The 17,015-nt window shown below is 38.7% G+C and overlaps 1 protein-coding gene and 1 long non-coding RNA gene across 10 annotated transcripts in view; one reads left to right on the forward strand and one right to left on the reverse strand.

The window, feature by feature from the left end:
* The window catches only part of RUFY3 (RUN and FYVE domain containing 3), a 127,749-nt gene that overhangs the window by 56,934 nt on the left and 53,800 nt on the right, over positions 1-17,015 (reverse strand). The window contains exon 1 of one of the 9 annotated variants that reach the window (XM_031943925.1): positions 14,028-14,270. The exons of the other annotated variants lie outside the window; for them this stretch is intronic. The gene's annotated coding sequence lies outside the window, so the exon portion shown is untranslated. Of the gene's footprint in view, positions 1-14,027; positions 14,271-17,015 lie in introns of those variants that run through there. 9 annotated transcript variants of the gene reach the window in all.
* Positions 14,472-14,899, forward strand: LOC116420138. The gene is made up of 2 exons (XR_004230406.1): positions 14,472-14,555; positions 14,768-14,899. It is a non-coding gene; the product is annotated as an uncharacterized LOC116420138 (long non-coding RNA).

The following is a 17,015-nucleotide window of genomic DNA, read 5'->3' on the forward strand; positions in this document are numbered from 1 at the left end:
ATAATTCAAGGAGGTTAAAAATAAAGGCAGAAAATGTTTGTGGCAGCCCTGTTTGTAGTGGCTAGAAACTGGAAACTGAGTGGATGCCCATCAATTGGAGAATGGTTGGGTAAATTGTGGTATATGAATGTTATAGACTATTATTGTTCTGTAAGAAATGACCAACAGGATGAATACAGAGAGGCTTGGAGAGACTTACACGAACTGATGCTGAGTGAAATGAGCAGAACTAGGAGATCATTATACATACAATACTATACGATACTCAATTCTGATGGACATGGCTCTCTTCAACAGTGAGGTGACTCAGGTCAATTCTAACAGACTTGTTTTGGAGGAGAGCCATCTGCATCTAGAGAGGACTGTGGGAACTGAATATGGATTAAAACACAGTATTTTCACCTTTTTTGTTGTTTCTTTTTTCCCCCTCAGTTTTTCCTTCTTTTTGATTTGATTTTTCTTGCGCAGCATGATAAATGTGAAAAATTCTTTTAAAAAACTGAACATGTCTAATCTACATTGCATTACTTGCTGTTTAGGGGAAGGGGGAAATGGGAAGGGAGGGAGAAAATTTTGGAACACAAGTCTTGCAAGGATGAATGTTGAAAACTATCTTTGCATGTATTTTGAAAAATAAAAGGCTATTATTAAAAAAAAAAAATAAAGGCAGAAAGGTCACAAAGCTCTCCAAAAAATTATTTATAGGAATACATTCAGCGGTAGGAAAAAAACTAGAAGCAAAAGTCCATCTATTAACAATTTGATAACCTGAAAATTAATAATTATTTTACAGTAAGAAATTGGAAACATAAGGAATCCTGGGGAAAAAGGGCAGATTTTTGAGTATTAATACAAACTTAAAACAAGCAAAAACCAGAAGAATGTATAGCGATCAAAAATATAAATAAATTATTTTTAAAAAGTTAGCTTTTTAAAGTGGGGGGGACCCAGCCCCAGAGTGTGCAGAAAAATGGCTGCTTATATAATTACCCCTAGAAAAGATGATCACCACCAAATTGACTAATAATTATCAAATCCAAGGAGAAAGGTCAGTAAGTGCATTTTTTGCCCCAGATTCACAAAAAGCCCATGGACATTAAGAAAAGACTTTGGGCCAGAAAACCTAGATCCAGAAGATTTAACACGGGGAAAACTCTTAATCCATAAACTGGAAAACCTGGAGATTGCGGCTATGGACCCAGGGAAGGAACCTACTCTACTCCCCCCTCCCTCACTTCACCCTCTAGCACTCCAAAAAACCCAAACACTGCCAGAGAGTGCAGCATAGGGAAGACTTCCAGGAAGCCAAGGACTGGCTAGTGAAACCAGACATTTGCAGTAGGGTTCAAAAAGTCAGTAGGTATATATTAAGAACCTCCTATGTCACAAGCACCGGGGTAAGTGTTGGAATACTCGGGAGCCACCTGACTAATGTAAGTGAAGGGCTGCTGGAGATCCAACCCAGACCTGCAGAATGGATCTCCTCGTGTGAGAGCATGCTACAAGGCTGAGAGGCTGCTGAGGTGTCTGACCTCCCTCTGCCTCCAATTTATTTTCCCAGCCCACCACACCTGTGTCAGTAAAGGCTGCCCTGCAGGTCCTTCAGATGTTATGATCCACAGTTGTGGAGGCTCTGGGAGAACTGACCTGTCCCTTAACAGGTGAGCACTAGGTGTACAAGGAAAATCGAAATCCAGCCCCTATTCTCCAGGAGCCCACAATCTAGTGGGGAGACAATAAGCAAATAAATAAGGACAAAAAGCCTAATAGGGAGCATGAATAAAAGAGAAGGCACCGGAACGAAGGGATTTGGGGGAGGGTTTCTTATGGAAGGTTGGGGTTTTAGTTGGGACTTCGGAGAAGCCAAGAGGTACAGATGAGGAGGGAGAGCATTCCAGGTATGGAGGGCCCGAAGAGAGGGCGCTGACCAAGTATACCGGAGGGGGAAGGGAGGAGAAAGGCCAGACAGGGAAAGCTAGCTCATAAAGGGCTTTAAAGGAGGAAAACTTTGTATTCTCAGGGGGGAGAGAGGAACGCTGGAAATCTGCAGTCCCTAGATTCTCCGCGCCCCCTCCATTGCTGAGGAAGGGGAAGGAACCCCAAAGCCAACATGGCCTCTTGCCCTGCGTTCGCTTCCAGATGTGCCAGCCTCGGGGAGCGCATTGCCCCGGGGCTCCTCCGCCAGTTACTCAGCCCCACCTCCGGCTTCCAGCCTCCTGGAAGGCGAGCGCCGGCACAAGAGCCCTTCTCTCGCGGCCTCGCCGATGGAGGAAAGGGCCGAAGAGAAGTCCCTCCCCGCGAGCTCCGGGACCCCCGCGAGCTCCGGGACCCCCGCGAGCTCCGGGACCCCCGCGAAGGGGAAAGCCCTTTGCAGGAGGCAGTTCGATGCGAACACTCTCATTGTCCCCCGTTTGCTCTGGGGACGAGTGGTGGAGAGAACTGTCTAAGGCAAACTGCGGGACAGACAAACCCCCGGTTTCTGAGCAAAAAGGCGTCCCTGAACAGGCATTCCAACATCAGCTGCAACACCTCTGTAAAAGAAGTTTTGGGGAAGCGCCGAGTTCTGCCAAGTCCCTAGCGGGGTTTCTCGGCCCTTTCTTGGAGAAACGGACCCGAGTCCGACAAATCTAGCAGCTGCGCAAGGGCCAAAGTCTCCCGAGGGGGCAACTTCTAAATTCCTCCAGCGATCGAGCCTGACACGCCCAACGAAGCTCAGCAGAACCAAATAACAGACCGACCAAATCTCCGCGCTGGTTCCTTGCCCACAGTCCTCAGCTAGCATCGAAGGGAAGGGGGTGCATTCTTTAATTTGTTTTGGAGGGGCAAGTTTGGCCATTTTAATCTCATGACACCATTTATATTAGTGTCCTGTATTGATGGCTTAATGAATAGAGCCGGGCCTGGACTCAGGAGCTCAAATTCGGCCACAATTCCCTTTAAAAAAGAAGAACAATTTGCACAAAAGATTTTTTTTTGTTGTTGAAAAAAGTAGCATCATCTCTCTTCGTGTATCCTTGGCTCCCTAACACAAAAATGTCCTCCCCCTCCCTCCCCCCACCTTTGCCTATGGGAGCTGTTACTTGCATTTTAAAAATGAAATTTAAACAGTAATTCTTAAGAGTCAGGACTAAATAGTTTTGTCAGGAGAAATATTTGTGCATCAGTTCATTCTATACCTGAAACTGTTGGAGAGTTCTGTATTTTTAAGGAAGATTTAAATTTTAGTCAATTTTTAAATCAGGTTCTCATGTGGGGTGCATGCACAGATACAATACTACACAAGCCATTAAATAAGATGGGAAAGGGAATAGATCAATTTTATTCTCACTAATCTCCGACTGAAATTTAGCATTCCATTGTTATAAACTATGAAAAAGCATAAACTGAGAAAAAGCATGTTTTATAGGGGTGTGAGAGATGGAGGTGGCTGCCAGAGATCCATGACACAAAAAATGATGATGCCTGATCCAGATAGGATTCTTGTTACAGAGGGTGGTAAACTACAATGACTGAATAACTGAAGACTTTCCGGGAAGCTGATCATCCACATTTAACTGTTAGTTTAAAAAAAAAAACAACTTCACAAAGAAAATCAATCCTACATTATGCAGTCAATAGAATGCTGTTCTATAAATTCTGGAATTTAAAGTTGGGCCCATATTTGTAATACTGGTATTCTGATCATTATATTAAAAATTAAAATATTACATAATATAAATAAAATAATACTTTATGGATGGTGGTATTTCTCTTACTGTTTTCATGGCACTGAATATCAAAGGAGTCTGTCTCATTTAGTAAGCATTTTTCATTTGAGGTTTTCAAAACTAGTTTGAGCAACGGATGGCATTCAGGGCAAGAATTTAAGATCCAAATTCAACTCCAGCTTCAGACAATTACCACATGACAATATAATTAGAGAACCCTAAAGAATCAACCAAAAAAAAAAAAAAAAACAACTAGTCAAAACAACAAATTTGACAAAGTTGCAAGATATTAAAATAAAGTCTCATAAATCATCAGCATTTCTATATATTACCAACAAAACTCAGCAGGAAGAGAAATTCCAGTTAAAATAATTGCAGATACCATGAAATACTTGGGAATTTACCTGTCAAAACACAAAGATTAACTATATGAACATCATTACAGAACACTTTTCACACAAATAAAAACAAAGACAGATCTAAACAACTGCAGAAATATGATTTGCTCATGGGTAGGCTGAGTCAATAAAATAAAAATTACAACACTAAATCACCTTGCTTAGTGCCAATCAAATTACCAAAGAATTATTTTAAAGAGTTAGGAAAAAAAATAAAGCCCACCTGGAAGAATAAAAGCTCAAGACAATCAGGAAATTAGTGATTAACTAAAATGACAGAAAAGAAAACTGACAAATGCTGGAGGGGATAATGGAGTTATAAATTAATCCAACCATTTTGATTAACAATTTGTAACTATATACCCAAAGAGCAGAAACTGTGCATACTCTATGACCCATAAATATCACTATCAGTTCTATGTTCCAAAGAAATCATAGAAAAAGGAAAAGGACCAAGATATACACAACTATTTACAATACTCTTTTTTTGTAGGGGAAAAAACCTGGTAATCAAGGAGACAACAATCATTTGAGTAATGGCTGAAATTTGTGTTTTATGATTGTGACATAGTACTGTACAACAAGAAAAGAAAAGAGAGATGGTTTCAAAAAACATGGAAAGACTAATTTGAACTGTTGCAAAGTGAAATGAGAATCAGGGGAACACTGAACACAGTAATAACAATACTGTAATAATGATCAACTACGAGATTTAGCTACTCTAATCCACAAAATTACTGACAATTCCAAGGGGTTCATGATATGAAGTACTATCCAAGTCCATAGAAAGAACTAATGAACTGAGTGCAAAACATATTTTCTTTCACTTTCCTCGTTCTCATGGCTAAAGTGGAAGTGTTTTGCATGACTGCCCATGTATAATGGGCCTCATATATTGCTAGCCTTCTCAATTAGCAGAGGTGTGGTTGAAGGAAGGTACAGAACTTGGAACTGAAAATAATTTTTTTTGGGTATTTTTAAAGTAATTAATCAAAATGATGGCAACAAAAATAAAAATTTCACTTTCGACTTACTTGAGGAAGTACCTGGGACCTTCCCCACCCCCACCCCCACCCCTTTTGATAAGTACTTTACTGATCATTTCATTTCCTTTTATTAAATTATTTAGTAGGTTCCAGACATTTTTATTTCTTCCCTTTTACTTTATTCTATTTTATTTTCTCTTCATCTCTTTAATGAAGTTAAAGATTTATCAGTTTTGTTTAATTTTTCAAAGAACTAGTTTTAATTCTATCAGTTCTACATACTTCTAATTTACATATCTCTCCTTGTTTGTTAAAAATTTTCTCTTTTACTTTTACTTGAAGTTTGGCATTGTATTTTTCCCTAAGTTCCAGATTAATTCTTGTTCTGTTTTGTTAATGCATGTTTTTAGGGATCTAATTTTTCTTTTGAGGATTGTTTTAGCTATGCAGTATACATTTTTGTAGGCTGTCTCACTGTTATTCTCTCACATGCAGCTACTGTTAACTTTTTTCCTTCCATCCACTAAGGATGTCATATTAAATCTTCATCTTCTATCTTTTGCTTGTGTTCCTTGAATTGCCATTTTTATGGCTCCTTATCTATACCTAGCATTTTAACTTCCTTACATTTCAAATGTCTTCACACTCTAGCACATGGCCTTTTTTTTCTTTTTTGTAAAGCTACTATGTGGAGCTCAATATGTATATTCTTTAATGTTTTCCTTTTAGAAATCACCATAAATATTTCAGTTCTATATTCTCCAGTTAAGTCCTGCATGTCCCCTTTTGCTTAACTTTCTGTTGAGAGTTCTAGATTCTCTGAGAGGAACATTGAAGTTTCTTTCTATTACTGTGTTATTTACCTATATCTTTTTTGGGTCATTCAGGCAACATTTTCATGAGAGATTTTGATATTGTCATTTGTTATATTTGCTTAGTACTGATACTGGTTTATTGTGTATGGTTCTTTTTTAAGTGTAAGGTTTTCCTATACTATAGGAATTATTTCTATTGATATTGTAAATTTTTATTTTATTGCTATAAGATTTATCTATTGATATGGTGAATTTTTATTTCTTACTTTGCTAAAGAGTATGATTATAATTCTTACTTGTTTAGAATCATTTAATGTATACAACAAACTGGAGGGTTGTGTCCCATTATCCAGACTATTACTCGTGTTAAATTTACCAAATTGTTTAATCCATCCATATTCATGGATATGATTGTTAGACTTCTATTTCTTCCCATTTGTTTAAAAATTCCTTTCTTCTTTTAAGTCAGTACTATTGGACTAAGTTATCACTAAGATCCTTTGTCTCACATATTCTGTAATTCTGTAAATGAGAAATAATCATTTAGAATGGATCCTCAAACTTTTTAAATTGGGGGCCAGTTCACTGTCCCTCAGACTGCTGCAGGGCCGGACTATAGCAAAAACAAAAACTTTGTTTTGTGGGCCTTTAAATAAAGAAACTTCATAGCCCTGGGTGAAGGGGATAATAGCCTTCAGCTGCCGCATCTGGCCGGCAGGCCATAGTTTGAGGACCCCTGAATTTAGATAGACCGAAATAGTTCATTCTAGAGTGGGGTTTCTTAATCTAGTCCATGCACTTAATTTGCTTTTTTTTTTTTTTAAATAACTATTTATATGTAACTGACTTCCTTTGAAATCCTGTGCCTTTTATTTTCTGCACTGATTTATTTATAACAATAGCTAATAAGAAACTGAGGTCACATTTGAACTTGGATCTTTCTGATTTCAGGGTTAGTGCTGTATCCATTGTGCCATTTAGCTGTCCCTTGTTTTTAAAAACATAATTCTAAGAAGGGGTCTATATTATGAGATTGCCAGGTAGAGGGGATCAGAACATAAAAACACTTTGCTCTCTAGGCTGAAAGCCAACTTGCCTGGCATATTGGACAAAGGAAAAGCCTCAGAGGCAGGAGATCCCATGTTCCAGTTCTGCCTGACACATACTAGCTCTGTGATCCTCCCTCTTCAGGGCCCTAGGAAAGCCTTCTAAGATTAAGTCTTTAAATTTATAATAATAGCTTTTTATTTTTCAAAATACATGCAAAAATAAGTTTTCAACATTCACTCTTGAAAAACCTCATATACCAAATTTTCTCCCTCCTTCCCCTAGACATCAAGTAATCCAATACAGGTTAAACATGAACAATTCTTCTAAATATATTTCCATATTTATCATGCTGTGCAAGAAAAATCAGAAGATCAAATCTTATGATAAAAGCATCAGAAATCCATCTTGATAATATGATCTTCCACAATGGGTCTTTCCTACCTGGATGAAATCACAGAGCGATATAACCTCACCACCACCACCACCACCTTACCCAGTAATTTTGCTATGAAGCTTCTCTTCTTGAAGAAGAGTACAATTAAAATTCTCTGCCTAATTTTAAAATTAGGACATTGAGGTAGAGATAGAGCACCTCATCTTCCTGAGTTCAAATGTGGCCTCCAACACTTCCTAGTTGTCACTTAATCTTGCTTATTACTTCAGTTTCTTTATCTATAAAATGGGCTAGAGAAAGAAATGACAAACCCTTCCAATATTTTTGCCAAGAAAACCCCAAATAGAATCACAAAGAGTTGGATAACTGAAGAAACTGAATGATGGATATTACAATTGCCCATTTGAAAATAGGTACATTTCAACACATTAGTTGCATGGGCAGGATGTTTTTTCACATTATAGCAAGCAGAGGAAATACTCAATGCAATGAGTTTGAGAATAAGCCTGAACCACCCAAAAGACGGGTCAAGAGAGCTGCCATGCTAAGGAATAGTGGGGTTTGGGTCATTTCCTGGGTTTTTGTGATAACTGATCAATGATGCTATAGTAAAAATTTATCAGTTTTCTATAGAAATGCTTACAAAATGAAAGTTTTTTAAAAAGTTACTATAGATAGGGCAGCTAGTGGCACAGTCGACAGAGCACCAGCCCACTCTGAAGTCAGGAGGACCCGAGTTCAAATCTGGTCTCAGACACTTAACACTTCCTAGCTGGGTGACCCTGGGCAAGTCACTTAACCCCAATTGCCTCAGCAAAAAAAAAAAAAGAGGAAAAAGAAAAAAGAAAGCTACTATAGAAACAGGTTCTTGAGAAGAGAGGAGATTATGTCACCCAGATCACCATCAAAGCATGGGGCAAACTTGGTTTTGTTGAGAAAGGTAGCAGAATAGTGGGGCTGTTCCAAGAGCCCTCCTAAAAGATTTGCTTGAATGGGGAAGTGGGGGGGGGGGGAGAAGGGGAATAAAAATCACAATCATTTTGTGACATTTTGATTAACAACATAGAGATCCCTGCATCCATTCAAACTGGGGACGACCTAGAGATAAAGTCCCCAACTGCTGCAGAAGAAGAAATAAAATAGGCCATGTAAAGGATACAGTTGCTGTAAAAATCAATTATTATCCTTCGAAATGAGACAATTGCAGTCTGGTCTAAAGACTTATTCCAACCGTGCAATCTTGGTCAAAAGGACCTCTTTCATAATTCTAAAAGTATTGGTCACTGCCTCCCCCCCCCAGTCTCCTGCCCTTGAACAAGGAATATCTTCTCATTCTGATAACAAACCACGTCAGCTGCACGGCAAATGTTTCCCCAGAAGCTCCCCCTTTCTCCCTGGAATAATCTCTCCCTTTTTCTACCCTGGCCTCTCCCATAAAGGAGAATGCTGCTAATTAAAGATATACTCGAAGTAGGCCTGAAAGCTAGATCCTCAATAGATGAAAGCTCTCTCTGTGCTCTGGACATGAGTAAGATCAAGATCAGTACTGGGTAACAACCACTAAGATACCTCCAAGCCCTTATAGAATGGTTCTATTCAAATTCTGTAGTGCCAGGGGTTGGAAAAATGCCACAAAAAAAATTATTATTTGTAGGCGAGATGGTTACACAAAACGTATCAACTAAGCCTCATCAAGAATTTTTTCTCTAATTCTGAAACTTTCTTAAAATGGTAGGAAAAAACTGATATTTTGCTATTTTTAAACAAAAATTCTGTGATTCCTATAATAATATAGATGGCTCAGGAGACAGAGCACATTTGGAGTCAGGCAGGCAGACCTGAGTTCAAATTTAGCCTCAGACACTTAACTAGCTGGGCGACCCTAGACAGGGTGTGGCTGCTTCATCTGTAAAATGGAGTTATTTCCTTTTCAATGTTGTTGTAAGAATTAAATGAGATCAGACACAGACATACACAGTGCTATAATATATGTACATGTATACACATATACATGCACATTAATATTTTATCAGTCAAATATATTATAATTAAAAGTTACAAATAACAGCATACTATTATAAAAAAATTTTTCCTAATAGAGTTAGCTAAAAGTGCCTCTAGGGATAGTGAACTCTCCAAATAGAGCCAAGATGTATGTCTACTTGTAAAAGGGATTACTGTTAATTAAGATACAGGTTAGAGTTTGTTACTTCCCGGGCATAGTCTAATCTTACATCATCACTTGGAACAGCTCAATCAATTGAAACAACTCCTCATCCTTACCCTACGCCCCAAGAGGTATGTGAAGAACACTGAAAAAAAAATATTATGAATTCCCCTTTAAACAATAAAACCAAATAAACAATCACAGTCTTTGTAACTTTTTAAATAGGCCGGCATGTAAAGATTCTCGAATCTTGTATAATGTATTCTAGGGAATAGTTTGAGCGTAAAGTGAATTTTCAGTTTGCTTCTCAATTTACTGAAAATTCAGAGAATTGAGAAAAGTGCTCCCTATAGAATAACTCATGGGCTGCAACCTTGGCCACTCTAACAAGCATATTTCAGGTCTTTATCCATACAAAGCTGATGCAGTAGTGGAGTGCTTAGAAGGCCCGGGAGGCACATCACTTGTGCCCCTTCTGCCCTGGCTTTCCTCTGTGCTCAAAGTTACCCTGGGGTACTACTTCTTAACCATTTAACATGTATAAAAATGGGCTTGCAATTTCATTAGGTTCCTACCTATTAGTATCTAGGGGAAGCTGGATGGTACAGTGGCAGAACACTAATTGGGCTTGGAATCTGGAAGATTCATATGACCTCAGGCACATCCTAAACTGCTTGCCCCTGGGCAAGTCACTTAACTCTGTTTTTCTGTTTCCTCCTCCATAAAATGAGCAGGAGAAGAAAATGGCAATCCACACCAATATCTTTGCCCCAAAAAACCTCAAGTGAGGTCATCAAGACTAAGATACAACTGAAACAACACAGAAACTTTTTTTCCCCCTGAGGCAATTGGGGTTAAGTGACTTGCTCAGGGTCACACAGCTAGGAAGAGTTAAGTGTCTGAGGTCACATTTGAACTCGGGTCCTCCTGGCTTCAGGGCCGGTGCTCTATCCACTGGGCCACCTAGCTGCCCCCCAGCAACCTTTTTTATGTTTGTCACCGTTAGAGCCTTTGAGCACTGTGCTCCTGACCCCATTTCCCCCATAAACTCTGTGGTTTTTAATTGTGTGATTTGTATTGTTTTTAAGAATGCATATGTCACGGTTACATCAGATAGCTCTGTAATGATAAAGGGTAAACAAGCACTAAGACTTTAGGGACATCCTGTATTAGAGGAAGTGGAAGTTTTCACAGAAACCAAAAAGGGGGGGGGGGGGGAAGAGGAGGGGAAACATCTTCAAATGAAACCAGACTTTAGAGGGAAAAGAAAACCCAGTACTGGATTAGAGATAAACACTCTGCTTGCTGAGCTGGCTTAATAAAGTTCTTCCGGCTCTTAAGAAGTTTATGGACTCAACAGAGCAGAAAAAGATGAAATCAAATTCCTGATATTCCTTCTGAGAAGGAAGAGTACAACCAAAAATTATTTAGTTTCATGGATAAGAACTTATTCTGATACAAGCCACTAATGTGCTGTCCTTTTTTATACCCAAGGATGAAGTTACTGACCTAATGTCAGACATGTGCATTGAATTATTGTGGGCCTATTCATACTTTGGGAGGGCCCCTTTTGATCTCATCTTCTGCAAGACTGAGTCTAATTATCAATTGTTCTACATCTCTATCTAGATAGGTAGATGGACGGACAGTTAGGAAGATAGATGATACAGTCTCCATGGCTGCATTAGTGATTTTCTTGGCAGAGTCGCCATTTCCTTCTCCAGCTCACTATACAGATGAGGAAACTGAAGCAAATAGGGGTAAGTAACATGCCCAGGGTCACTCAGCCAGTGTCTCACTCAAGCCACTTTTGAACTCAGGTCCTCCAGACTTCAGGCCCAGCACTTTCTCCACTGTGCCACCTGGCTACTACCTCATTCTGCAAAACTACATTATGTTTATATGAAATAACCTGATTTTATACATTGGCAACACTATCAACACTGAAAACAGTGAAAATAAGTTAGGGTTATTATTTTCCTCAGGACTGCAAGGTCTTTGAGGGGAGGATCTGTGATTCTTTTTTTATTAACTGTATCTGCAGTATTCAGCCCAGTACCTATTGCATTTGATAAACGTTATTGGATTGGATAAGGTAAACCCAAATAAGGAGAAAAAGGGAGTTTGAAAAGCCCGGGTGGTAGGGAGCCAGGAGAACAATTTCTGCAAAGATTATGATAATGCATGAGGGGAGATAACTTTTGAAAGATAGCAGAACTCCGAACAAAGCCCAAATGATGATAACAGTAATTCCTTCAGAAAACTGACAAACAAAAACTAAGCGTCTGGCTCCAGAAAGTTCATCTTTTTCAGGCAAACCTTTTAAAGGTGTGGCTACACTATCACAGAGGGCAAGCAGCACATAATTATGTGGGCTGGCTATGACACATTGCCAATAAAGACTGAAGAATAATAGCCAATAGTATTACTCTAAGGATAACAGTAATGGCTACCACTTATATAGAGCTTTTTAAAGGTTGCCAAGTACTTTACAAATATCTTATTTGTTCTTTACAATAATAATAGAAGCCAGGTACAACGATACCCCCATTTTATAGATGGAGAAACTGAGACAGAGGGTGACTTGCTAAAGGTCACTTTGTGAAGACCAAGTTAGCACCCTGGATACCTTAGAATCAGCTGGAGTCAGGATAAGCAAAAGTCCTTGGTCTTTAGGGGTAGGAGTAAATTGGATGGAAGCAGAATCTCCTCGACCTTCCTTCTTTGTCTCCTGCTCAGGGTGATCCTGGCCAGTCTTACTCCACCCCCAGTCCCTCTTACAATTCTCTGTATACACCAATTATCAAGCCAGCTCAAAATAGTGGGAAGGGCCATTTTCCAAGCATATGCTAATAGAATATTGTCCAATGGATAATTAGCCTTAAGTGCTTGGTTGTCCTACCTCAGTGCATCAACTCAAGAGTTTCAGCTCTTTATCTCACTCAGCTAACCTGTCAGCAGGTTCAGTATACTATCTACAATGTTACCAAGCTGCAACATTCTTTCTAGATTTCAAGTAACCACAGGGTGTCCCAAAAGCCTTAGTTCAATTCTAAGCTATGTTATATATTTATGTAAGCTATTTAGGCTATACATACATACATATATGTGTGTGTGTGTGTGTGTGTTTATGTACTATTTAAGCCACATATAGATACATATCCACATATAGAACACCTATATAATTTTAAATAAACTATATAAGTTATATAAACTTAAAGCTGCACTAAGACTTTGGGGATCATTCTGGATTTATTTTCATGGGGGAGAGTTTTTATTTTATTATTATTATGAACAAATGAAAGTTCCATGGTTAATTACAGGAATTGGTTGTAACAGCAGATTTTTAAAAAACTGTTTCAGATGTCATCTATCAAGCTTAAGATGAAGAAAAATTTCTCATCACAGCCTATGAGGGAATTGTTTTGTCTAACTATGCATATCCATTCCAAAGGATTTTTTTTAAAATTTAATGAAGGGGATAAAAGGAAGACAAAAATGCTTGTTAACTGGAAAAAAAAGTGCAACATAAAATTTAAAACTCCTCAAAATACAAGCTACTTAGCAGACAATAATACAGTATTGTGTGAACGCTGCTCCCTGTGATTTTGTTCACATCATACTTTTATTCACAAAAATCATTTAAGCCAGAAGTGATAAATGGGCAGAATGAAATCATTACATTCTAAGTTAATTTGCCTCAAAATTAAGGGTTCACCAACTTTGCAATAGCTTGAAGGACATTAATTCCAATTCTCTACATTCTTCCCTTAAGTCTTGGTATACTTTCCAATTTAACACTTCAACATATTTTAAATTCAAAAGTTTAAGCTAGAGGGATAGGAAATTCACAGATCAGAATGTGCTGCCCCTATTTTAGGATTTTCCATTACATGTATGTTATTTTAAGCCATGATACATATACCTAAGTCTTTGCATTAAATCAGTATAATTTCCTGAACTATTTCCTGAACTAACTGGTATATCAAAGATGCTGATAAAAGTTAACCACTTACACATTTGAATCACTAAACACAGAAAAACAGCACTTACTGAGACTTTAAATATCTTATCCCCTTTTGCCCAAACTCTTTATGATTATTAAAAATAATTATAACAGGATTATAAAAAACAAGAATAAATTTCAACCCAGCCCTCTTTTTTCTCAGATGAGTAAATCAAGGTCCAGAGAGGAGATAAGATGCAGAGGCAGGCTGTTTTCCAAACCAAGGTTTGAATCTAGCCTCTTTCTCATTATATACCATGATGCTTTCCCCCTTCTGAAATGTTGCACTGGAGATGAGAGGAGAACTAGTTTGAATTGTCAAGATAGTGCTGAACTGTGAGAGGTGGAAGGAAGGCCTGGTCTTCCTTTAAACTAGGTAGAGAGTATTAGTTTAAATCAATAGAATTGTTCATTTCTGATTATCATTCATGGGAACTTGTCCATCTAGTTAATTAAGAATTACTTGTCAACAATTATGTTAAAAGATTTTTGTTTCTATCTCACCAGGTAGATGGGATTCAAGCTGAGAGAGTCAGTTTTGGGGTATGATCATTATATGTTACAATGTTAAATACTTTCTCCTTCATGAATGAAAATTTTACTATTTGGTTACCGTGGGCAAGACACAAATCCCAATGTGTTTTCATGGTGGTGATCACTGACCTAATAATCCTCCTTATGACAGAGCAGACAGTCTGAGTTAGGGATCATGAGACAGGCAGAGCAATGGAATATTTTATAATTTATCTAGATGTTTGTATAGAATTTGACAGGATCTCTCTTGCTGGTCTTCCTAAATAGATGGGAGAATAATTAAGTTTGGAACAGGAAGTTGGATGGATGAACTCAAAGGATATTCCTATTAAGTGACCTGATGTCAACTATGGAAAAACTTTTCCAGTGGAATTGGGCATATTTTGCCTGAAGAAAATCGCTCCAAGAATCCTCTAATCAAAAGAACTCTAGGGCAGAGGGTAGAGATGAGTTCCAGGGCAGAGGAAATCTTGAAGGATTAAGTGGTTTCCAGATGAGGTATGAGACAGAGAAAAGTATAGTCTAATGGGGAAAAGAGGTGGTTGCCCTGGGTTGTTTTCCTTAATTGGAAGTTTTAGAAGGAGCTCCCTGCTCTGCCCTCTAATCAGAGGTGTCCTCCTTAAAACTTCAAAATACAGACCCCAAACTATCTCACTGGATATTACCTAGTAATGGCTGTACTCCCATCTGTTTCTGATTTTATTATTAAGAAAGACCCATAGACAACTTGGATCAAAATACATTCATTAAGAGAAGGCTGGCCTGCTCTGGGATTCTTCTTCTTCTTTAGAGCTCTTTCATGGATTGTAGATTGAGAGTTTCCCTGAGAGTCAAGGGAGAAGGACTTTTGAAAAATTAGAAGGAAATTGTCCCCATGGAGGGTAATGATAATAATAATAATAAAAAACACTTACTGTGAGCCAGGCATTGTGTCAATCACTTCATAATGTAAAGCCCATTTGATCCTTGAAACAACCGGGAGGTTGGTACGATTATGATCCCCATTTTACAGAGGAGGAAATTAAGACAAGTCAGGGGTTCAGTGACTGAAGCCAAAGTCAGAGGCTGGATTTGAAATTCCCTCGACCTGGCTTCTTACCACCTGGATGACTCTTTTTCTGCTCTTTGTGCAAGGAAATGTTCATGTGTGCTCCCAAGGTCATAAACAAAAACCCTTAAATGAAGAACCAGAATGAAAGATTCTTGCCTAGAGATAGAGCCGATTAAGGAAGTCCGCTGAGGCCAGGTGTCTTATCATCTTAAGGAAAAGGGCTCTGAACTAAAAAGAGAGGGGGAGGGGGGGCTAGCAGCAGCAGGAGGTTAAGGGAAGCCAAATTCGCAGGAGAAAAAACTGGAGGAGGAGGCAGTCCCTTAGCCTCAGATCTATGCATAAATATTCACACTAAAGCAACAAAATAACAACAAAAACCCTAGATGACCAATACAAGGAGGCGCTTTTCATCTCCTGGGTATTACTGATTTGTAGAAGGTTATACTATTTCCCCTTCAATCAACTTTCCCAGGGCCAATCTGCCTCAACCCCAAGCCCCCTATTTCCTTGCCAGCTGATCCTTTCAGGACCCCCTCGGCCATCACCTTGGCCCTTTCACATTCAAGAATTACCCCCCATGCAATTCCTCTCTTTGGCTCCCTGGAAAATATACATTTATGTGGCTTGCATTGTCAATAATCCTACAATCATCCTCCAGGGATGAGAAGGAATGCAAAGCTTGGAAAAGAAGTATAAAGAAGGGAAATTGGGTGAAGGAGAAATAGAAGCTACTCTGGGAAACAGATCATATTATAGCTGACATGAAACTGTAATGATGGGTGACTTAATGGGACAAAATCTGGATTGAGAACACATGGTGAAGGTCATGGAGGAAGAAACAAAAGTGATTTTGTTTTCAGTATATAGACTCCAGGTCACCTGGAAAAGAAAGAGTGAACAGATGAAAAATTTGGCATAGAAGTAGACCTAGTAGGGATAGGCAGCTTCAATTATCCAAGCATTTTGCTGAATTCTCCCTGGGTAAGAAGGAGATCATTTCTTGACTTGCCTTAGTCACAATTGTATCCATAAAAAGGTTGTTTTTACTGTTCAGTCATTTCAGTTTTGTCCAATTCTTTGTGATCCCATTTAAGGGTTTTCTTGGCAGATACAAGAGTGGTTTGTCACTTTCTTCTTTAGCTTGTTTGTAGATGTGGAACCTGTTAAGTGACTTGCCCAGTGTCTGAACTTAGGAAGATGAGATTCCCTGACTCCAGACCCGGTACTCTATGCACTAAGCCACCAAAAGACAGGAGGAACTAAAAAGAGAAATTTTATTCTAGATCTGATTCTTACTAACAAAGAGAAACAAATTGCTAGGGTGTGAATGATGAGAATCTCGGGAGGAAGTGACCACACACTCTTAGATTTGTACCAAACCTGGGGAATCCTCATCAGAGAGGTGCTGTGCCCTATGAGTCAAGCAGAATTAAAGTAACCCAAAAGAAATATGAGATACACAAAGTTAAAGAAACCCCCCAAATGTTCATAGGGACTATTTGTGCTCAACTTGTGGCAGAGCACTCTGAGCATGTACTAGTCTGATCAGCCACAGTTGGACACACTGTAACTCAGTTCCAATATAGTGACCTCATTTGGTCCTCTTCGAGAATGAAGGACACCCACCAGCTAACAAAAGCTGTCCAGGCTGACAGTCTGACAAGCACCCCCAATTTGGAGAAAACATTTCAGAGGTTTCAAAAGAAGGTTAAATAGGATCCCCAAAGCTAATACTCAACAAGGAAGTCAACCCAGGAGAGATGGAAGGTGCTCTAGAATGAAATTCTGGAGACATAGGAAGGAAACAATTCTACTCAAAATAAAATGGGATTTTTCTTAAGAGATCGATAAAAAATTATTGCGAGCTCATTAACTAACTTACAATTCTAAAAAAAGATATCCAAAAT

Source organism: Sarcophilus harrisii, chromosome 6 (assembly GCF_902635505.1).
Source record: "Sarcophilus harrisii chromosome 6, mSarHar1.11, whole genome shotgun sequence".
Taxonomy (NCBI): domain Eukaryota; kingdom Metazoa; phylum Chordata; class Mammalia; order Dasyuromorphia; family Dasyuridae; genus Sarcophilus; species Sarcophilus harrisii.